Raw genomic sequence first — 24,747 nt, 5'->3', positions numbered from 1 at the left:
ACAGGCCTGTGAAAACGAATCCAGCAGTCACAAGCAACACCACAGCCAGCTGTTGCAGTTACGCTGCACATGCACACTGCGTCAGGATGTGCTCCTGAAAACCCTTACTGCTGTGAAGCGCCTGTGTTATGGTTGAGCTTACTTCAGTGCAAGAATCCTGGAAGACTTGGGCTGGAAACCAGGCAACTAATCCATCTCTCAGCTTTGCACCACACAAACTCAACCTTCTGATCCCTCCACTGTCTCCCGTTGCCCTGACAAGCCTGGACATACAGACATGACACGTCTTGCCAATAGCCAGGCTCTGCTCAGCTGTTAGTGAATTCAGGGTAGTCAGTCTTACCTTTGATGCTGTGCGCTTTTAAATGCCACACGTCAACCGTGTATGGTGGGGTTTCTTCCACTTGCTAAATATTAATTAAAATAATTTCTTAAATAACCAGTTGAATATCTATCCTGAAACATATTCAAACATTTATTAATTTAAAATGTTTGAATTAATTTAATATGTTTGAAACATATTCAAACATTTATTAATTTAAACTGAAATTTGTAATCCTTTAAAAAGGACCTTTCAGGATACTCAGGTGTCCAGGGTTAGGCATTTTCATTGCATTTATCTCTGGACTAATCCTGGCTAATCAAGCTGCATTCATTAACCACAGACAATTACTTAATCCGCTATTTTCATAAGAGGGGCCAGATCCCACACAGTGTTGTCATACCACTTATTCTTTCCTATGAGGGGAGATGTAAAGGAAAGGATGATGAGGCATCAGTATTGATCCTAATTGTCAGTTACAGAATGCTAGTTTGCAATAGAACTTTCTTCATGGTTTGGGATTTGCTTTGAATCTACCTCTCATTATAACATATGGAGCTGGTATGCCCACCGCCTGCTAAATATCCTGCAAAGGGCTATTTAGAGTAGAAAATCTTTCTAATGATAGAAATTACATTTCTATTAGATTCACTGCATACCACCTCTCTACTGGAAATCTGAAATTGAGTGTCATTCAATGCTACAACCTCTGTTCTGCTGACAGGCAAGGGTAAGCTGAAATGAAAAGCTGATTTAATTCTTTATTTAAATTACAAGTAACTTTCTGCTTTCTTTGCCAATGCCTTAAAGAACTCAGCAGTAATGGAGAGGCTTTGCAGAACTCCTCAAGGTCTTACAAAAATAGGATATGATAATTCAGCAGCCCCTGTAGAAATCTGAAGTATTTTCAATAACATTATGACTGAACCTTAATAAAGGAATCACAGCTTGCGATACAGGTATAGTGGTATTGCTGACAATATTTCATTATAAAAATTCCTAGAGGGCAGCAGGGATCCAGCTATGAAGACAGCACTAACATCCACAGCTCTGAAGGGAAGAAAGCAGAATTTAGGCTACCATTTATTAAAAAGGAGCTGGCCTCTTACACTCATTCAGAGCTCATTCTTTCAGGTGCAGTTCCAGTTCTTCACTCCCCCTAAAACACGTATTAAGACATACCAAGATGGCATTTCAAGTTGGAGTACAGTTGTCTTCCAGGCTTTACGTTAATAGACTTTTTACCTTAGTTTTGATTCATATAATCGCCACGCTAAGTTCTGGTAGAAAGAACACAGTTAAAAAGGCTTTAAACCATGCTGTTAAGCTTCCCTATGTATTGATATGACAGGTATGTTATTATTGCACGGTGACTGCAATACCTATCAAGGATGATACTTCCAACCCGACATACTGTGTCTGTAATTCAAGAGTGGGACTTGGTAACATACAACCTTGAGCATACAGTTGTATAACTACTAAAGAAAAATGAGATAGAATTACAAATTTAATCTACTCTGACATATTTAAAAAAAAATACAGTTGGTAAATTGTGAGATCAAAGGAGTAGAAACTGTGAGCCTGAGGTTGGAAATGTAATAATATATATTGTCTTGCAGCTCCTAGTCCATGGCTGCAAGTGGTCTGCGCAAACTGAGCTGGAGCAGACAGGCTACAGAGGCATGTGGTGACTCCTCTGGCTTCAAGTCACCCAATGACCATGGTGGCAAAGCAGTTTATTCACTGCTGATCAGTGTAGGACAGCAGGTGGGCCCACGTGCACCAACTCTTCTTCCGGCACTTTTCACAGGGGCTGTACATGACGTATTTGCCTGCAAAGCTAAAATTAATGGTAGAGCAAGGAAGGAGACTAAGGGAAAAGGGTGTTTCCCTAGTTTTCTGTATTCAAGATATTGCAGACAAACATTAACTGGCAGCTGCAATTTCTACCAGGTGCTTTAAGTTATATGGATAAGTATCTGCAGCCATAATTATTGCAGATGGGTCCCCTAAAGACAGTACAGAGCTGTGGTGGGGAAGCAGGTTGTGGGTCAGCGCAGGTAGCAGGCAGGAGCCTGTCCTGGGGCTAAGTGAACACTTTGCTTATTACCTGCAGTGGTGGGAGAGCATCTGCTCTGATCAGGATCACACAAAGCCGCCTGTCCGCCCTGCCACACGGGCATCAGAGGATCTCCACAAAGAGCCAACTGTGGCACATTTCTGACCTGGTCCTGTTTCATCTGTGGTGCTTCAACGGTCACAGTTAAGCTTGACTGCTGAAGAAAAAGTCTCCAAAACCTACTGACTACAGCACAGAAACCAGGGGAAGAAAGCAACCAGACTAGAAATGTGTGCATGTGCGGGGTGACGTTTGGTCTTGTTCATGACAACTAAGGAGACAGTGCATGTGGTCCCCTGCTCAAAGCTGGACCAGGCACACAAAGGAGCACTCTGCCCCATTAGTCAGCTACAGATGACATTTCTATTTTGACAAGGATTTTACTCAGAATGTAACCCTGGACTGCACCCAGCCCCTGGACTCCAAATGCAATGCAGGTACCAGTGGGATTTATGGTTCTGAACTTGTATTTTGTGGTTTATGCCAAGAGCTGCAAGCATCTGACAAAACTCATTTCCCCTCTTCTCTGCTCATTTAACTTCTCACTACAGATTCATAAAAGGACTTCAGTAAAATTAGGCTATTACAATCCTAAGGAATTTTGATCTGTTTAGACAATATGCATGAAGAATGAGAACGTAAAATATTTATACAAACAAATGACATTTTACCATTTTCTATGCTAATTTGGCAAGAGGAGAATGAAAACACAGTTTACACTGAAATTCCTTCTCCCAGTAGGTACAAATTAGGTATCAGACATGACATAGCATTAAAAAAAAAAAGTTAGTTGGGAAGTTAACCATGCTGCAGCCTGACATTTGCAGCTCAAGCCTCCTTTCTTTCTGAGTATGTATTTTCATAGATGTGCAGAGGAAAAACGTGCAAACCAGCCTCTGTCTTGGCTTCCTCAGCCCCATTTCTGGTACCATCATTTCCATAGGCTCAGGTGGCTCATTCTTAAACTTGGTCTAGTTGCATCATTAAAACTTTTTAAGTTCTTGTTATGGTTAAAATCTGCTTAGTCATGGAAAACGTGTAGACTTGCACACTTTCCTAGGCTGCAGTAAAAGTTACCTGCGGTGTTATTTTAACACAGGTAGATAAGTCAGCTTGCAACACGCAATTCTGAACATGACATGCCTACGTATTGGTGATGTGATGGGCGTTGAGATGCTTAGATAATGAGAGTTGGCCCCAAAGGCTTGATTCCAGTTATGCTTGTGGTTTAGCATAAGGTTTAACTATGTTGGCTCTTAAACTGATTGTTTTGTACTGCATTTAACCCTCATGGCGTACATTAAATATCTAGATTGTATTAAGAAGCCATTCTTAAAGCACAAAGGTGCTATGGCAACAGCTTTTGTAGGAAGCAGATGTTCTTATCTCTCCATAAAACCAGCAGCTATAATGACACCTTGTATTCTTGGTGATACCCCAAGTAAATATATCCAGTCACAACAAGTGAAGCAGGCAGAGTGCTGCTGCCATCAGCAGAGCTGTTTTCTGCAGCTTGATAGGCTTTCACTGGAGACGTTCTTCCTAAGTAAGGACCCCTGAAGCGGGTTAAATAGCCCGGGCTGTCTCACACTTCTGACGAGCTGCTGAACAAGAGCAGCTCTACCCTATTCTCAGCACCTGCAAAAGGCATTAATAACTACCACAATTACTACAGCAAAAAGGCATGGAGAGGTGCTGAACAACTGGCTACTACAGCCATGGATTTATTAAAAAACAGAGGCCTTCCAGGTTGCTGAGCACCCCTGGCATATTTTAATAAGAGGCAGCCACTTCTTTTCATGATTTCCTGCAGGGGAGCCGGCCTCATGCTGGCACAGCCGTAGCAACCTGGACAACAACAGAGCATCGAGGCAGACAAAATCACAGAGACAGAAATGCAGTAACTACCCAAGCGAAGCATTTTCATTAGTGCTTGCCCTGGCCCAGAACGCAGCATCTGAGCCCCTTCCCCTAGAAACACTCTGTTAGAGCTGAGATTTGAATCAGGACTTTATGCCTTGAGTCTATGCTGGTTTTCATGTAACATTCGGTGTAAGGCTTGTGTTGCAAGCATCACGGAGGAGAAGGGAATGTGAGACTTAACTCTCAGCTCTCAGGGTGGCAACAACTCCTACCTCAGCATAGCTTTGGGTCACAGCTACCGCTTTTTGTAATGCACATGTGGAGCTCCCCTTTACAAGAGACCGTTATAACTGTGGAAGGATAATAAAAGCCAGTTATGAGAAGGTGAGGACTCCAGCTACTAGCAAATGCCAAGTTGCTAATGACCCCACAAAGATGATATCAGAGCCAGGGTTTGACCAACAAACAGCCTCAGCAGATGTCATCGGGGCTGGCTCTCTTAGAACCACAGGAGGGGATGCACCAGAAGCACCTACAGCTATTTCTGAATGGCAGAAGCCTTTGCTCGGCAGCAAGGCTGCCCAAACAGCCTTACACCCACCCAGGTAGCTGTTCATTCCCTCTAGGGCTGCAAAGATTAAAAGAATACATCACATCTGTGTTGTCCTTGAAACACTGCCACTTCATTTGTCATCAAACCATATCACCTGCTGCTTCAGAAGGAGAGTCAAGAAACAAACCTCTGCTTCCCTAAAAAAATCAGAAAGAAAACAAATGGCTCCATCCCAAGCAAAGCCCTCCACTCTTCTGATTACACTTAGCAGCACGAGCATGCATTTTCCCCCATCCTCTCTCCAGCCTGGTGTCAACAGCCTGCCCCAGGCTCTGTGAATTAACTCTCCACAGGAAAGATGTGACCTGTGACACACAAGATTATTATGTTTTTATTTTTTGAAATGCGTTTCCAATCCAGCCAGCAAAAAGCAACAGGCTGCGAGGCAGAAGGGTAAACACAGTCATCGAGACTCCTGCACCACCCTGCCTAGAAAAGGAACATAAAGGGAGCCTTTAGGAAAGGACATGCTTTCCAGTCCCTCAGGCGCTCACTTGCTCACACACACATACGTGCACACACACGCCTGGCAAGGAGAGGAACGGTGAAGGAAAACACGGTTCAGACAGGAAAATTAACAGCTGTAGCAATCAGGTCTGCTTCTAACTGAACCTGCTCTTAGCCAGGGAAGAGACTGAGGGTGGGAAAGTCAGTATTTCCTTAACTTGCTCCACAACTCAGGATTCAGTCTGCTCTGTGTCACCGGGGAGTCTGAGGGACCTCTGCTTTTGTCACTGTTGCTTATGAAAATCTCTCTCAACAAATACCTTTGATCCCCACATCAATCTTTTTTTTTAATATCTATCATGGGCTGTGGCCCAAAGGCAACACACATTTTCATATCATCAGGATTTTTCTGTCATGTGTATAACTTGATTAAGAAAGGAAGAGACACATATGTGAGCATATTTTTCAGCAGTTTGCTGTAGACTGGGAAAGCAGTTATTTTCTTTAGCTGCTGCTGCTATAAATCAAAATGTGTAGATATGAAAATGTTAAGATATTCTTATTTATAGCTATGTGAATAAGTGAGTCTGTGGAGTACTGGCCAAAGAAAACCAAACAGTCACTTCACTGACTCAAAATGACAAGCTTTTTGGCTTCCTTGGTAAAACAAAACTGAAAATACTCATTTCAGAGCAATAAAAAAATATAGTAATCTACTATGAAAGTATCTTGTTCATTTTATGGCATATGTTAATAGCAACCTTGATAATTTTAAAAGCAAGATAAGGTTCTTTCAAAAGGGAAAACACCTCCAAACCCATTATTTGTTGAAAACATCAAACAAAATCTACTCATATTTTTTACCTGACTCATTTGGTGAATTCAAGTCAACTTCATGTATAGCTTCAGTCAATCAAGAATATCAAGTTTTCCAGCCCTCTTTTACCACAGCACCCAAGCATTGGTTAATAGAAAATACTTTTTCTCCCTTTCTAGTCTCAGAAATTTGGTCTGGAATAAATAAAACACTGCTTGTAGTGACTGTGTGGTCACAGGCAATGGCCAAGCCTCTCTGGGGCTGCAGGCAGCACTCATGGCCTGGGCACAACTCCCTGCAGCACCAAGCACCAACTCCAGCCACCATCTATTCAGTTCCCCTCTGCTCTCCTCCACGTACACTGGTCTTACCGACTAGAGTAAAATGAGTGTAAACACTTAAACATTCATTATCACACTGATAACTTGTCCGTGGGCACACTGATCATTGCCAGTTCAGTTTGATACCATGGCAATACATTACCTGGGATCTGGCTACCAACTGCAGTGTTTTGCTTATTTTGCAAGCAAGCTGGCATTTTGCAATTCTCGTAACAAACCATTAAGATGGGCAAATAAATATATAATATGGGGAATTAAATATAAGGCACAAAGAGCAGGAGCAATTTCTTTGGTCTGTCACTGCACAGATCCAGGCAGATGTGTTTGTGTTGTTTCATTTAACAGAAGAATCCCAGCAGCAAGAAAGGGGATGGCACCCGGCTCCCTGGGCCAGCAGGTCCAGTCTGGGTTGAAGTCCATAAAATGCAGCCCAGTTTCCTGACCCAGGTCAAGCAGCTAACTGTCAGCATGAAAGCTTATCTGAATTTTCAATGTTCCCAAATGATTATTTTAAATCTTTTTGTTCATAATGCAAACAAATGTTTCTGCCCTCACAGCTTCGATCTCAATGTATATTCAACAGCCAAACTGAAAAGAAATGCATAATCATGAGGTGGAAAATGAGTAATTGCAAACCACTGTTTAATATCCCAAACTGGTGACTTTTGGTTGGAAGTCTTATACTAGGATACTTCTGAGGTAGTGCCTCTCCCCTGGTTGGTACCCAGTTGTGTGCACCTTTCAGCCACAACATTTCATTGTTGCATTCAGGAAAAACATTTAGAAAACAAGCAATGTACGTTCTGAAGTGTTACCCACACTGTAATGCATTCGCTCCCTTGCATGTTGTCAGTCAGCAGTGTCAGTCCTTCACCTGGCTTCTACCATTGAGCAACATCCCTGTGCAAAGACCTCTCCTTTTTTTTTGGTACTCAGTGGGGCAGCCCTGCCCCAGGTGTGTTGATCCCAACCCCTGGCACTCCCTGGCTTTTCCTGAGTTGCCCCATCTGTAACACCGTTATCCCTGGGTTCCTTACGCTGGAGAAAATACAAAGCATGTCTGCTTTTCACACTCCATGTGCTGAGTTAGTCTTGCTTAAGTTATACAGAAAAGGCATAAAAATGACAGTCTATCAACTTAGCAAATACCAACGTCATTCCCTTACTCTAACCTTTACTTCAGCATCTCTTGCTAGCTGAGCTCCCGGGGCCAGCGTTACCATGCTGTTTGTTTGGGGGGCATTTCTTGGAGGTTGTCTTCAGCCATAGGAGCCAAAACTCTGCTGCACCCGGGCCCTCAATTCTGCCCTTCAGAGCTGACCTCCAGTGCTAACAATCCACAGCGCAGCCCCTTTCCCTCTGCTCTTCCTCATGGTCCGCACTTGCCTGCCCGAGGCACCTTTGGGCAGTAGCAGCTTCTCCTGGCCTCATTTTTCCTCTCCCTCTCTTCCACCCTGTTCCCTCATAGGAACCTCATCCTGATTTTCTCAGGAATGCATCAATCATTCTCTACCACAGGGAGGCTGTGTCCTAGCCCACGGACAGTATTTAACATACTGCAAATTGTTTATTTCCAACTCATTTACACTTTGTTATTCTTGCAGTCTTCCATCTCTTGTACTTTCCCTAAGTTCTTCAGCTGGAAGAACGGAAAGCCGGATCCTAGGACTATAAAACAAGCTTCCACAAGGAAAGCTATTCTTTGAATTGCTCTTTTAACAACCAGGGAAAGGATTTAAAAGCCGAAGAGAAACACAACAGCGACGACAACCCTGACTGAAACCTGCCTGATAACTCCTGCCTGTATTTCAACATCCCCTCAGCCACAGCACATAATACAGCCATTCTCTTCTGAGCAGTCTCAGTCAATATTAATTAAAGGCACAGGCATTTTAACAAAACCACCAAGCTGCTTTTTCAATCTTCACAACAAGGGCATCATTTTCTTGCTCCTGCTCTTCCAAAATCATCTCCATCCCTGGGTAAATTTAGATTTCAAGGAGAAGTGCAGGTGGTCTCCAAGAACCTCATTAAAATGCTCCTTTCATTGGGGCGAGGCAGATGTTTTTATCTGCAGAAAACCAAATGGAGTCCCTGGCCATGGGCAAACGTACACCCCAGTAAGGAGAGAGGTGGCAAGGGGCAGTCTGCACTGGCAGGCAGGTTTCGCTTTCTGCAATTTGCTTTTGCAAAAGGTTAATCCCTGATGTGTTTCAAGGAGGCAAACGCCAACCTGCTGTACATGTGGCTGCATACAATGGAAAGATTTTTATGGCCAAGGACAGAAAGGTCAGGGACTCTCATCAAGTTCATGTTTCTCCCAGAAAGCCATGTTGAACAGCAAGTTTTTGAGTATGAGCCTCTGCTCACAGTCAAACGAACGTGAGCTAAGGAATATAAACCTCCAGGCGCTGGGAAAGGGGCAGGAAAGTACAATGTGCAGGTGCTATAAAGGACCTCGTTTGTCCCTGGTATCCCGTATGTTCCCCATACTGTGCTATCAAGCTATGACAAAAATGAGCCATTAAAATTTCTAAGCCTTTAATGAATGGATTTGGTGGACATGTGGTTTATATAATACTAAGGCTGGAAAGGCCTAATAAATGCAAAGGGAAGTGCATTTTTGTGAGCAACACTAGAGCAAAGCAGGACATTTGTTGCCCCCTACACCACACTCATTTAAGCTGAGCCTCACAATAGTTAAGAAATTTTTTAAACCACATCCTTTAGGTAGCCTAAGACACAATTATCTTGGGGAAATCCCTCTAGCTCCCAGCAGAACTGGTGAGCTAAACCTTGCAACTGAATTACACTACACTAATAACAAACAGCAGAAACCTGTGCTAACAGCAAGACAGGCATTTAGGTTAGCTGTGCTTGCATGGCTTTTACACACCTGGGGATCCTGCTTTCTTCAGAGGGACTGGCCTCAGCCTATCCAGGTCCCATTTTAGAGTTCACACTCTGTGTAACCTCAATGCAGATGCGGCAACAGTGCTAAGGAGGGGGCGGATGTGAGATGCTACCGCCTCTTCTCTGAATGCGTTGATACGAGCCCAGCCCCTGAAAATGAGAGACAGCTCAAGCATGAGATACCAAAGGAGTTACCCAGGCAAGTCCCAGTAGACTACTGTGTTGAGGGAGCTGACCCATGAGCAAAACTGCTTTCCTCAGCATCTGGGTTAGAAGCAAAGTCCCTTACGAGCACAGTTGGCTGAACAGACAGGAGGAGCCAGTTCCTTCCAACTCGGTGGTAGCAAAGAGGATGGAAAAAAGCTTACATGCAGTTCAATACCAAAGCCAGCAGAAGGAAGACTGAAAATCGGGAGGGGAAAAAATAAGGAATTTGACCATCAGAGTAAGAGGTCTTTTCTATCCAGATCTAAAAAGTTACCACCGATCATTGAATGAGTACTACCTCTAACTTCGTCCTGCCTGCAGCTTGCAAATTTTGCTGAAATGATACAAAATGCCACATCTGTAATCCCTACAAAGTAACCTGTCACTTGCAGCTCATCCCCCTCAGGAGCTGTGCTTTTGGGCAACTCCTGCATCTGAGGCAACTGACCTCTCCTGGCCTTTGGTACAGCCAGGGTACAGAGGGGATACAGATGCAGCCATTCCTTCCAGGTTATTCACCCATGCTTCCTCTGTAACAGCTTCCATCTCGTCAACTGCTCTATTCAGATAAAAAGGTTGACAGCTGAAGTATAGCACTGTAAAGAAGTGGTGCCACAAATAGACCTTCCAATATTTCACAGGTCATCCTCTGAGAGACAATCACAATAAATCCAAATTTCTTTCCTGAATTACTTTGCTAGCTTTTTCCTCAGAGCTGTATTTTATAATACCCTTGAGTACTTACATATTTTATTATTTCCCCTGCATATTTACAAGAACAACACTTTACCCTGTAATTCTTTTTTACCTCATTCATTTTAAATCTGAGCATCTATTTCTGCTGCATTAAAATCTCTTTTTTTCATTTCTTCATTCATTTTTAATGGCAAAAAAACCCCCACCAAAAAACCCCACAAATAATCCTGCCTTGTTGTTGTAGGACTTACTGAAACAATTCTCCCCAAGAAAGAAAAATAATTTATATTTCAACTATCTAAAAATTGTGAAACTCCTAAACAAGACTTCTGTCAGGAGCACTAGGAATTATTCTTAGCACATGCTGACATATACGCAGGCTTTTCCAATACAGACACAATGAAAATCTCTCATCAGGAAGCACTGCTCTGGCCTCCAGCTGGAGGTGTGTTATAGCTACAGCTCCTATGGGCTTATTCTGAGGAACTGACAAGTTGAAATTTTTACATTACAGAAAGTTTCAGCAGATGCAGGCTTCTGCAAACAGATTTCAGTGTATGCTACGTTGATGTAAATATCTTTATATGATTACAGATCACAGTGTTGGCAAACACATTCAACCAGAAATGCAACAAACTTCATCTGATGATATTTACCCTTGGATAACTTGTAGCTTTCAGTATATTATTCTGGAAAAGGGACTTGTCCACTTCACCACAAATGCAACGTCCCTCTAACCGCTGTTGCTCCTTTTACTCACCAAGTACAAAACCAAAGAGCACACGGAGTACCTCTGCTCGTTACTGCTGCTGCTCCTTTCAACTCCCAACCTCTTTTCCAGTTTTTCAGGATAGCAACATACACTGGTTTGTCCCAGCACAGCCCCACCTTCAGCTGTTAACAGGCCATATCCGTGCAGCTCTCCACCACTGGTCCAATGTATGTTTTATTCCCAATAGGGCAGCTCAGTCTGCTGCCTAAACAGCCCTGGACAAAGATTACGCTGCCACAGCGGTTTCTACATGGAGAGCCATTTCTTGTTAATGCCTGTCATGCCTGTAGCAGCGTGAAGCTGCTCCGTTCAACCCTGTGACCTTGAAGTCAGCAGGGGGAGCGAGATGGGGCTGCCTTCAAGTCAGCTGGCTGCCAACCACCAGAGAACAAGCTTTCCTTTGGGGCTGCTGTTCAAGGCTTTTCAAAAACCCACTTTAGAAAACGCAGTTTTGATTTGCCAGATGTAAAGCGGCCTGCAAGGGGTGGTGGTGAAGAAGAGAGTGGACTACTTAAATCCAGTGTTATACGGGTCCAGATATACTCACTTATTTCTTTTATACTATATGAGTACACAACCTTGTTCTCTGGATATTAAGTGCAAAAAATGAATCTAAGAGGATTCTTTCAGTTTAGTCATGCACTTCAGATCAAAGCATGGTTTCAGCTGCACTAGGAGAATATTTTGGGTGCTCTGAATGCATACAATGCACTCAGAATTAGCCAAAATACTGATCCAATACATCAATGAACTGGGAGGTGCTGAAGTAGATAAAATAGCTCCAAAACCCAAAGGAGCATGTAACAAAAGGGATGGACAGCACGGCAGTGATTTTGCAATGATGACAAGTGACATCGATCCTACAGACTGCAGAAAAAGAGCATGCCTGTCATCTGTTTTTGCAATGCTTGGATCTCAGTACTGAAAATGCTCAGGTACCTATGACCAACAGGGTGTTATTCAGTACATTACATTTTCTAGACTAAAGCCACATTTTTATCCTCAAGCCTGTCAGTTCTCCCCAAACTGGAAGCTAACAGAGCACCAAAGAAAATTTTAAGCAGTGACATCTCAGCATTTCCTCTTCCAGATCCGATAATTAATCAGCTATGCAGTACTGCATCTTGCCTGCTTATGGCCAAGAAGCACTTCCTGATCCAGTCTGTGGCTGCTAAGTGACTTTAGTTATGTTAGTTAGAGAAGAACCTAAGAGGGAAAGATTCTCTTCCCTATGCAGGTGCGCCACCACTGGAAATCTTTCCATGAACTCTGAAGACAGGCTGTCAAAATAAAGGTCAGGTCCACTCTGTCCTTCTGACCCTTTTCCTGCCTGTTTAAGGGAACAGACTTATCCTAGTTCATAATAAGATGCAGGAGAAACATTGGTTCTATCTGCAAGACACAACACAGGCAGACAACAGGAAAAAGGGATAAGAAACAGAAGGGTTTATGGGCCTCCCTCCCCACCCCCCCCGCAAAGAAAGCAAGCTTTTCCAAGTTGGAAGAGTTCTAACACTGAAGTCCCCTGCCAGTATTAGTAACTTCCTGCTGTCACGATTAAGGGAATTCCAAACTTCCTGGTATTTTCAAAATAGTCAGTCCCTGGAATTGGCTGAAAAACACACAGGCATTTAGCTTGCTAACAATAACTTATTTCCTATAGGCTTAACATCCAATGAAGGCATCACCAGGTGTGTGCTCCCAGCTCGCAATGCCTTGTTCTGTTTCCTGGTTGCAGCAGGGCCTCCTTTTGGGTTTGCTTTGACCTGGAGGGTGGGCAGCAGCAGGGCAGGCAGCTGACACCGCCACGCACAGCTCCCTGCCACACAATGAGAAGTACCCTCTGCCATGCCAGGCTGCTGTCAGGCAGCTGTGTCCTCAGAGAGCATCATGTCAGCGGACAGAATTTTGGTAACGGGCACCAAATGTAAATGTGGATTTGTTAATACAGGACTGGTGTCTGGTATCTGTTATGAGGTCCTAACAAGTTTTAAACACTGAACCGCAGCTGTGAACTTACCTAGAAGTACTGAGTATCCAACGCTCACACACCAATGCATCCCTAAAACATGTTGCAAACCGATCTTTTACATTTACAAATCAACAGACAACTATGGATGCACAATCTTACAGCAGACAAAAAGTCACTTCAGCTGTATCAGCTTAAGTTTCATTTAACCAACTAAATCACTCTCACATTCCAAATTTAACAGCAATAACCACAAGAGATAAGGCAAAGCGTCCTTAATGCAAAATCACAACTCCAATTTGTTATACAGAACAATACCTACCAAACCTATGTCCTGTGTTGGTGCCTGTGAATTGAGAGGCTCAAAGCTTCACCTTGCAGTATCTTCCCATGCCTTAGGTAATATACTCCCTCCTCAAGCTTCCCTTTAGTTTGGATGGCTGACTGGGTTGGTCTGTTTGCTAATGAAGTGGTTCCCAGCATTTACATACCAGATTGTGGGTCTGCCCCTCTTCATTTTGATGCTATTTTTGTCTGTTTTTAAATTAGTATTACCATCACCTGCTCTTGTTTTAGTTTATATTGTCTTAACTCACCCCATGATCTATCACAGTTCTTCTCTATCAGCCAATTCTGTATCAACTCCCCAGTTAAAGTCTCAAGGCAAGAATTCAAAGCAATTTTAAAATGATAACTGCTGTTTCAAAACTGAACAACTATCCTGTGGCAGCAGAGTTCAAGGCCACAGGAATCTGTTGCTGTAATGTCTCCAGCCTTCCCCGCTTTAATGAGGCTTTGCATTTTTGTCCTCTCCCCTCCCCCCCCTGTTTTGGGGTGGGGGGGGGGGGGGGGGGGGGAGCAGCTCCACTCTCATGAGAGGGACATGCTTTTATTACCGATCTCTCGAGCTGAAATAAAAATCAGTTGTGCCTAAGCCTTCCCTCTAGTGTTCCTGTAGAAAAAAGGGGTTTGTTTTCTAGAAAGAATAGAGGAGGAAGAAAATATGTGAGCTGCAAACATCGAAGCAATAATCATCTAGAGTTAACTCCTCATCAATTCTCATTTCACCTACATCAGCTCATCCAATTTTGTTGCTGCACGACTGCACTTACTATTATATCTACTTATCATGTGCTGGGTAAAAGAAAATGGTACAACCACTACCAAAGACTTCAGTAAATGAAGGTTTTGCCTTCCTTGCCCCAGCTGCTCTCTGCTTCTTTGCAACTTTCACAGTCAAGAGCCTGTTTTGTACAAAGCCAGTGCTTCAGCTCCCGGTGAAGTGTTTCAGAGCACCAGCAGCAAGGACTGCCTTCCCACTGCTACAACTCCCTTTCGCAGTGCGAGCACTTTCTTCCCTTTTCTCTCAACAACAGAGCAGCTTGTGTTGTCCCCTCTTGCCCCTAAATTGGGAGACCACATTCTGCATTCTGGACATTCAAATGCAGAATAAAGTCTCAAAGTCCTTCCAACATTGTCATTAAAGTCATTCTACCTTCAGCAAAAGTAAACAACCAGGTACCCAAGGGTGAAAAAGAATTTCCACGTGGGATGGAGCATGGTTGAAGTGACAGACACAACTAACTGATTTTCACAGCTGTGCAAGGACAACAATGATGCCCTGTTAAGCCTCCTTCCTTAATGGTCCTTAAAACTGAGTATCAGATATTGTTATCAATAAATATGGTACCTTCTGCTCATGCTCTACGCAATACCATTTTTCTGATAAAGTAGTCAGCAACAACACAGTTGAAATCTTTTTTTCCCCTTTTGCTCCGGACAGTCAACAACATCCTGTGATCAAAATGGGAATGAGAGCCATCTTAACACTGCATGTTGCCTCTTCACGAAACCTCCAGTTAATAGGCTTTGCACCAGCAGCCTCGAAGAAGGATCCATCCCCTCCCTGCGTGGCAGCACACCACGCAGCAGCTATGTTGTGCCATCAGCACGGTCCACTCTGGTCCCTGCTTTTCACCAGGCACAAATGGCGACAGCCTGACAAGTGCATTAAAACTTAAGCTATCCAAAGGCAGCCGGACAGAAACTTTGCATACAGATCCCCCAGGGTATTCTTCTTTGCTTTAGCTTCCCAAAAATAGCTCTTTAGAGGGCAATGAAGCTTTCAGGGTTTGCTTGTTTCTTTTTTAACCATTTTTGAAAAGACTCCCTCATCCATAGGCTTTTGTTGCTTTCAGCAACTTAGAGGTCAAAAAGCAGATGTACTGACAGAGGAAACCTGACCTACATCTTGCCTCACTATGCTAGGATCTTTCCTGTGCATGCTTATGTAATAAAGAGAATTGGTGCACATCAAAGGGTGTTCTGGAATTGCAGCCTCTGCTCCTGCCTCCTCAGTAGCTTTTCACCCAGCATTGGTGAATTCCTGTAAAATTTCTCTGCCACATTTTCCTCTTTCTGCAAAAAGCAATTAAGAATATTTACTGACCTCACAGGGCTGAGACATAGCACTTCAGTTAATTAAAGCTTGTAAAGACTTTAAGATCACCCAGTGAAGGGCTTTATAGGAATGCGAAGTGCGTCATAAACCCAGAAAATGACCTAGCAGAGACACAAAGGTCATATCTGAAGTGAAGTGTGTCAAAGATCCCGTTTAGATTTAAAGAAAAAAGTTATAATTTAAATTACTACAACATGCTTTCCCACTGTACCTTAACTGAGATTTTACAACACACTAATCACAGAGGTAGTAATTTCACATGCTACTCGGTGAACTGGAAGGAATGTATTTAAAGGTGATTTGCAATCAGAGATACCTGGCAGAAACTACTAACTATAAATGTTGGTGTATTATCTGCTTTAAGCTGTAAAAAGACCGAGTGAGGGCCCACACAAGCACAAGCAAAAATGCCTCTCACTACTACTTATCACTAGCTTTAAGTAAAAGCCTCTTTAAGTTTCGGTCTTAAAAAAAGAAATCAGCTCCTTTCAATACTTCAGAACCTGAAAGCCGCCAGTGACTGGGTTCTTACAGGGTTGAAGGACAGGACCTCCTGAGCTGCAAGGGGAGTGAACAACATGCAGACAGGGACAGGAGAAGGTGTGCGCAAGGACAGGGGACAGGCCGCTGCTTCTACTGCAGCAATCCACAAGGTTAGCAGTATGTTTTGCCCCCAGGGCATTTCACACCTACCGCTGTAAAGCAAGATACCGTGCACCGGCTTAAAAACTTGCCAGCTGCTGGCCTGACCAGCCAGCATCACAAGTCAAGTCACGGATCAGGGCAAATACTTTACAGTCCTTGATGTAATAATTACATAGCAGAGGCTGCACCATTTCATGAGAACTCACTGCTGCCTCAGGACCCTTTTGTTAAGCAGGAGGATGCAAATGCAGTCAGGACCACAACTTGGCCAGAGATGGAGGGCTGGCAGGTGAGGGCAACCCTGCCAGGAGAGCCTGCGTACCTTATGCTTCAATCAGTAAACAACAGCCACAACAAGCACCTGTACTCCTGCTGGAAAGCTGGCCCAGTGAACGTTTTTGGCAGCTCATTTGGGTGCCCTTAAAGCTACCAAAAGTTTATGAAATTTGTCACCTTCTCTGCCCCAAATCCCCACAGCATTGTTTCTTTCCTGTAACAGTCCTCACTATACCACGTGTGAACCTCGGGGTGTTATGTCAGGTTTCGTGAGGTTGGAAGGAGCACAGGAGTAGGGACGAAGCACTTAAGTGGCCACCCTTCCCGTTTTGCATGGTGAACAACACGCTATTGAGGATAATCCAAAGCCCTTTACAAAGCAGATCTCAGCAGTGGCCTCACACTCTTTTAGGACCAGACAGTGACTGCTTAAGGTAAGAACTTCTATGATGAAGGATCTCAGCATCTTCTTTCCATTGCTCCACCTGACAGCTTCCTCTGTTCTTGGGAAGCAGCCTGCCCCTCGCCTCCCCCAGCCACAAGTCACAGGCTCTGCCATGTATCAGGGTACCCCGGGGGAAAGGCAAAGTGAGCTGTGTATTTCCCAGTCTATCATCACATCTTTTAGAGATGCAGAAAAAAGGCAAAGATAAGCCCATGTTCATTTGTTCCCCTCAGGATGTCCTTCTCTGACCAGGTGACCCACCTAGTGGAGGAGGGAAAGGCTGTGGATGTGGTCTACCTGGACTTCAGTAAGGCCTTTGACACCGTCTCCCACAGCATTCTCCTAGAGAAGCTGGCGGCTCACGGCTTAGACAGGTGTACTCTGCGCTGGGTCAAAAACTGGCTGGACGGCCAGGCCCAGAGAGTTGTGGTGAATGGAGTTCAATCCAGTTGGCGGCCGGTCACGAGCGGTGTTCCCCAGGGCTCAGTATTGGGGCCAGTTCTGTTCAATATCTTTATCAATGATCTGGATGAGGGGATCGAGTGCACCCTCAGTAAGTTTGCAGACGACACCAAGTTGGGCGGCAGTGTTGATCTGCTCGAGGGTAGGATCCTCTAAAGCATATTTGCTAGTGCTCTATCTTGTCTTGTTATACAAGAACCAAGCTAACAGATCTCTAAATGAATTTGTAGAAACTTTTTACGGTTTAATAAAACTCATAGTAAAGATAAAGAACTGATTTAATTTTCCATGCTTATTTTATGGCTGGGTTATGTATCAAGGAAACATTAAATTCTCCAAATATTAAGGTTTTTTGGTTTGTAGAAAGAAAATCCATATGTGCGTATTAGATTATATCATGGATGACATTATGGGATAACTGTTTTTAAACTCAAATTACCACACAAAGAGTTGCCAGTGACTTAAATATGGCCAGAATTTCATCTACATAAATCCCATCCTCCATTACTAATACTAATTTGCTACTGTACATGAAGGTTTTAGCCTGGAGAAAAGGAGGCTGAGAGGAGACCTCATCGCTCTCTACAACTACCTGAAAGGAGGCTGTAGCGAGGTGGGTGTCGGTCTCTTCTCCCAAGTAACTGGCGAAAGGACGAGAGGAAATGGCCTCAAGTTGCGCCAGGGGAGGTTTAGATTGGATGTGAGGAAAAATTTCTTTACTGAAAGAGTGGTTAAACATTGGAACAGGCTGCCCAGGGAAGTGGTTGAGACCCCATCCCTGGAAGTATTTAACAGACGGGTAGATGCAGCGCTTAGGGACATGGTTTAGTGGGCATGGTGGTGTTGGGTTGACGGTCGACTCGATGATCTTCGAGGTCTCTTCCAACCTTAATGATTCTATGATTCTATGTCAGTACTTAAATGCACTAGGTTGCGGTTCAAGATTCATTCCTGCCAGCAATGGTCACCGGACAATACAGGTGTGACGTGGGTAAGGTGTGCAACCTAATTTCTGCAGAAAGAGAGTGTGCGGTACAGCTTACACAGGCTGCAGAAAGGCAGATGATACTGTGATTCAGCAGTGAGGTTGCTGGCACTAACTCATCACCATGCTGTTTCTGAAAAAACTTTGAGTTTGCTTAAATCTGGCCGACTGACCTTATATCGCTTCAGCGCCCCCTTCTAATGACAGCACAACTTCCAACCACAGCGTTTCTGATTCACTTGTATGTGTCCAAAAATCCGATTTACAGGCTTTTTCCAGTAGGAACCAGGATGAAAAAGCTATTTGTGGATTTGAGGAAGAAAAGATGATGTAGAAGAGGGAAATACAACAATCAAAGCATAATCCAATTCCACAAGAATGAATTCTACTTTCAAACCTTCTCAAATTAAGTTTAAATGAAAAAATTATTTCCTGAAGACACATTTCTCATTCAAAGCAGCCACAGCTGCACACACCACTTTTAATAAGGATAGATTTTTCCATTTTATCTTTGACTATTTATTGCAGGCTCTGACTGCATGGCCATCTCTCCCATATTTTAAGTCACTCTGGGCCTACGTTTTACATCTTCATCCTATCATTTCATTAGTTTTCATGTTGGGAGTGTGAAGTAACAGAGATCTCCAAAGCCACTAACTCTCCTTTTCTTCTATACTGAAACAAAGATCCCAATGGCAGGCCGCGGAAGGACACGAACAAATGGTGCCAAAACACATCATCTCTTTTCTCTGGTAACACACCACCATCAATCAGCTCCCCAAGTGGCAGATGTTCAAAATCCACAGACAAGCATGGTGGGTTTTTATTGTTAGAGGAAACATTTTGGGGTTTTCTCCACTTAATATTGGAAACTTAGTACTTTCTCATTACAAAGCCAGCTCGTTTGCAATAGAGATATCCCATGGGGAGAATAAAGTGAACCAAGCGAAGCCTGGAAGCATAATGTAAACAAGGAAGCTGAAACAACTGCTGGATGTTGTTAGCTCTTCCACACATTTTCAGGAAACACTCTTAAGTACATAGATAGATGAGTATTATCTGTATTAGGCCATGTGGGAATGGTTCAGAGCTGTGCCAGGGGAGGTTTAGACCAGACATTAGGAAGCATTTCTTTACCGAGAGGATGGTCAAGCACCGGAATAGGCTTCCTAGAGAGGTGGTCGATGTCCCTGTCAGTGTTTAAGAGGTGTTTGGACAATGCCCTTAATAATATGCTTTAACTTTTGGTCAGCCCTGAAGTGGTCAGGCAGTTGGACTGGATGATCATTGTAGACCCTTTCCACCTGAAATATTCTATTCTATCCTATCCTATCCCCAAGCATATGATACTTGTTTTTAACAAACATTCTTTGCTGCTTCTAGCTGCCTCACTTTTATTTATTGCTAAGTGTAAAATGTCAATTCAGGTATTCCTTGACATCTTTCCCATCCACAGAAGCTGTGCTTTTTATTTTTGCGTACAAGTGAGGCCACCTCTTTACCCTGCTGCCAGATGGACTGAAAAGTGCACTGGTGAAATCAGCTACGTGCAAAGATGGTATCATCCAAAAGCAGCACCAGGAAAACAGATAACACAACATTAATATCTCCAAGTTTGGCTCGGTACCTTTACAAGCTACCAATAACATTGATCTGCAGTCTTATCCACCTGCATATTCTCAGAACGGCCACACCAACTCCTTAAGCGATCTCTCCCAGTCAGACACCCCTCCCAGTGACTGCACTGTGCGGGTGACCCGTGGGGTTGTTAGGATGTCACCTGCAGAGACAAGCTTGGTCCCGGACAAACAGAGAGCTGTCACAACAAGGGACAGCTTTGAGCTAGGAAACCTGCACCCCACTGGCAAGCGCTGCAGCAGCTGGCGCTCTGTGCCAGTCCTTGAGGGATGTGCACTGCTCCTACCCTAAAGTCAGGAGCCCTCCTCTTTTTCCCAAGCTTAGATGCCCATGACACACGGCCTGGAGACCCACAGTTCAGTCCCCAGCACTCTGGCATCCAACCAGCAGACAAGAAAATCTCTGGGAGCCTGAAAATTACTTTACTTTTTCATTGACAGTAAAATTCATGGCCGTGTTTTCAAGAGTGCCATTCCCACAGCTGGGGTCAGGTTTTCACAAGGAGTTAAGAATCTAACTGCATACCTGGAATAGGGGAGGGTTCTCAGAAGCATCATCAACAGAGCAGCTCTTGTCACAAACTGAATGACCCCAGTATGTTCCTGATCATTTTGAAAGTCTGCCACTTACTTTCATCTTTAAATCAAAAATGTATTTTTCACAAGATCTGTTCTCAAGAGCAGGGTATAATTGCTCCTGCAGGAATGAATGCTGAGAAGTTGCAACTTTTTACATGCACTGTATTGAAGCACTTCATAACTATGTCTTGGAAGAAGTGGGAGCTGCGGTCTACAAATAAAGTTCAGGTTAAGCACTTCAGTAATCTGCTACCATCTAACATTCACAGACAGAAAAGTCAATGACTTCATTTAATGATTTAAGGATTAGAATGGGTTTGGTTTTGTATCAGACCTGTCTTAAGAAGGATGAGCTGGATTCATTAGAAAATGAAGTTTAATTAATAAGCTACTTCTAGTTAAAATTAGCTAATGAAGTTCAGGGGGAAAAAAACAAAAAAAAACCCAGAAGGCAGTTTTAAACCAGACTATGTAACTGTGATTTACAGCTCTGCATTTACAGGACATGTAAAGAGAACGAATTTGACAACTGCTCATCTTCACCAATAGCTCAGAAACCAATATTTCTTTGAATTGACATTTAAATGACAAACCCAGTCCGGACTTCACAGTTCACTTTTGAGCTGCATCGCTTGGATTTATAGCCTGCAAGAGATACCAGGTGCAGAGCTTATGTGTAATCCATCACTTTTTCATCCCAACTGGAACAATAAAGCCAGAAAGATACTGCATCTCCTTGAACTAAGATTTTTGCCCCATCTCTGAGCCTGCACAGATGTTAAAGTACAAGCGTAACCCCATTTTGGAAAGAGGGCAAAAAGCAGTGGCAGGCCATCTGCAGAGCAAGGGAGGGGAGCTCTGCAATATCCATAAGCAGCTCCAGAATAGGGGTGCTACAACGCACCCCGTGGTACCACCTTCTCCAGCTGTGCTCAGAGCATGACAAGTGACCGGCAGCACAGCATCTCACCCACTAACCTAATTTAAAGGCGTAAGGGTCTGGGGGAAGAGAAAGAAGGGATTTTATATCCAAATACTGTCTAAGCACATGCTCACTTCATAACAGCTCTCAGAAGCGTTACAACTACCTTCCTCTTACCTCTCATATTGCACAATCCGCACTACCAAAAACCAGCTCAACTGCGGCTATTTTGGGCTGTCTTCAAGCAGGGTAGCTGACAATAACTGTAGGTAGTTGAGAATTACTGTAGTATCTCTGAGGTAATGGAGTTTGTCTTTTGCTTTGAGGGCCATGTGTCTTTCCAATATAGAGGTACAAGAATATCAAGATTAGATGATGCAGCTAGTCACACAGACTGTCTCCTGTGCCAGGCTGATTCTAGCACATACCAGTCATGAACTGTATCGCTTACTTAAAAGGCATCAGGACTGTACTGTGCACAAGTATCCTTTGTGCAAATGCAAATATGGTACTAAGACAAACTAGTGAGTATTTCTGGAAGTTGTTTGTTTGGTACTGCCCATGAAACACTTAGGATAACAGGAGGAGGAAGACGGGAAGATACAACGCTGATTAAGAAACATCCAGTCAACCTTTCCAGCAGTTTGGTAAAGTTCGTGCATTTGATCACTGTAAGCAGATATACAGCTTTAATCTACACAGACATGTACAGTGTCTCCCAGAGAAGTGCTATTTGCCATAGTACTAAAACGTTTGTCATTGACGTTTTAATGAAATCTCATCCACTTCTACTTTTTCCAGAAGAAAACCCAATTAATTCATCTTAATTATTCAGAAAGTACCACAAGTTCTAGACCATGCAGAATCATTTTACTGAATTCAGGTCATGGAGTAATTAACTCTTCATTCCACTTGCCTTCATTTTAGTAATCAGTGTTGAGACTGGCAACTCAGCAATCAGTGTTGAAGACTATTTCTGGAGGATAAAAATCTGGATTGGCCAGAATCAATGAGAACAAAACAGGGTATTTAAATTTTAAGTTTTAATATTTGAGTATTTTTTTAAACAAGCCCAAAAACATCAATTATCTAATCTCACATGAAAATGACTGATTATTAGCTAATTAACTGAACTCAGTTCATGCAAACGTAAGCCAACACATGCTATAGCTACTGCTTGTGCCATCTGCACTGTTTACGTACAAATGCACACATCTAGCAGGAATACACTGAAAACTCAATTATGAAACTGCTGCTTCACCTGTCTTTTCAAATGCACCTAAAGCATAGCTGAGGCAGAGAACATGACCACAGCAGCACAGAGAGTGGTCCAAGAACAGTGCATTTCGGTAATACCCATTTCTAGTACACTGAGGAGGCTGCAGCAGCTCAGCATGCTGAAAGCCAGGCACGATCTTTAAAGACAGAGTTCATGGGAATTCAGCAGTTCCCCTTCCTTGCATTCTCTACCATATAACTCAAAAGAGGTGGCACGTCATGCTATTTTAAGATAATGGTATCATTAAGGGTAAAATAAGAGTAGTTATTTTAAAACACAGCAATGCAGCTAAACTGCATCAAGGCTCACCCCGAAGTCTGGGTCTGACTCTGAAGCAAGGAATTTGCAAACATTGCACAACCGAGTTAAAACAAAAGGGTGAAAATGCAAGACAGCGAAGTACCAGCCAGCTACCCAAGGTATATTACATATGCAAAAGTTTCCTTGCCTCAGTCCAGCTGCTGCTCCAGCACCCTGCAAAAGCTGGGAGCTCCTTGTGTGACCAGCAGGCTGAAATCCTCTCTCTTAAACGAAGCACACTTTAAGAAGCTGTTACACAGCATCAACTCTTGTGAACCCACGAGGAGGCAGGCAGGATGCTGCCGAAATCTGACAGCTTATCTCCCTGGCAGTATCACAACGGGCTGTGACACATGTACTCGTGTCCATCTAGGAAATAAATCTGAAGCTTCCAGTTCTCACCTGGCACGAGCACACGCTGGTAGCAGAGTCAGTGCTGGCACGGGTACCTCTGGCGCGACAGCCAGTGCCTCTGGGACTGCCACCAGCCGCTGCCAGCCCTACCCGCGCTCTTGCTCCCGCTATCCGCTTGCTGGCAGCACTCTCACCCGTGACTCCATTGCCCAGGAATGGCGACCACCTCGCCGCTCAGGGCACGGTGCTGCTGGGGGGCCCGCGAACGTGGGAACGGGACACGCCAGGAGCAGACCCTAAACCTCCCGGGACCAGCTTCCTTCGCGTGGGACCGACCTGCAGCAAGCAGCACGGGGACAAACGGAGGTCAGGAGAGCTGCCAGAGAGAGACCACGACACTGGGGCAGAGCCACCTCGCGCCAGGCACCGCATGTATGTATGCACACGCTCAGACACACACACACACACAGTTTGCCAGCAAACCCTCCACCCCCCAGTCGAGTCTGATCAAATCCTCCTCAGCCAGCTGGCTGGTCAAAGGCAGGGTATTTTCTTTTACAAGTTAATATAGCTAGCAGAGAGGAATGGATTGTAGTACTTGTTACAGGCTACTCACCCAGGCACTGAAACGGCTGTACTTCTTTAAAAGCAGAATGCCTTCGCTTTGGGAAACTTATTTCTGTTTTGCTATTGTCATTTGCCAACTTGCCCAAGATCCTCTAAAATCCCAGAAAAGGCTAAGAAACGAGAAGAGACAATTTAAAAGCTGACGGTCAGGACAGGAATTTATGGAATGAAATCTTTAAGGGCAGGAGCAGATAGAGCCAGCCAGCTAACACTTTCATGCCCTGTCTCTGACCAGCAAATTCATTTCATGGGCAGACCAAGGCTTACAAGATGATTTAAAATACCTGCTCGTGATGTGTGCTTCTCCACATCAGCTGGGAGTCCTTGGCATAGCTAGCACGCTGCCGTGTCTCGTCCTCCTGCCTTTTCCAGCAGACCCCTCGCAATCACAATGTTGCAGTTCCCCAGGCCTTACAATCAAGTGGTTTGTTGTAAGAGAACTAAAAATAGTGCTGAATTTTTCGCTGAAGCACTTGCTTGAGTGAACATAGTGCCAGTCATCCCATGCGTTAGCAAGCTGTACAGACCTTTAATATTAAATATAGCCCAGATCCTCCTGGAAATATGGCCACTGACTTTTTTCAAAAGATGTTTTTTCTGTGGTTTTTTTTTTTTTAAGGCAGCACAAAATAAATCCTGTTTCTGACCACTAAAAGACAAAATGAGTGGAGTTGTTTTAAGAATATCCTCAGGGAA

General features: G+C 43.8%; 1 protein-coding gene across 1 annotated transcript in view; it reads right to left on the bottom strand.

Moving 5' to 3' along the window:
* ARHGAP24 (Rho GTPase activating protein 24) overlaps positions 1 to 24,412 on the bottom strand; it is a 93,138-nt gene extending 68,726 nt beyond the window's left edge. Inside the window, exon 1 of the mRNA XM_009325974.1 lies at positions 24,336 to 24,412. The gene's annotated coding sequence lies outside the window, so the exon portion shown is untranslated. The remainder of the gene's footprint in view (positions 1 to 24,335) is intronic.
* Between the last annotated feature and the right edge of the window lie 335 nt (positions 24,413 to 24,747).

Source organism: Pygoscelis adeliae, unplaced genomic scaffold, assembly GCF_000699105.1.
Source record: "Pygoscelis adeliae isolate BGI_AS28 unplaced genomic scaffold, ASM69910v1 Scaffold610, whole genome shotgun sequence".
Classification (NCBI taxonomy): Eukaryota; Metazoa; Chordata; class Aves; order Sphenisciformes; family Spheniscidae; genus Pygoscelis; species Pygoscelis adeliae.
This window is presented reverse-complemented; position numbering and strand designations above follow the sequence as displayed.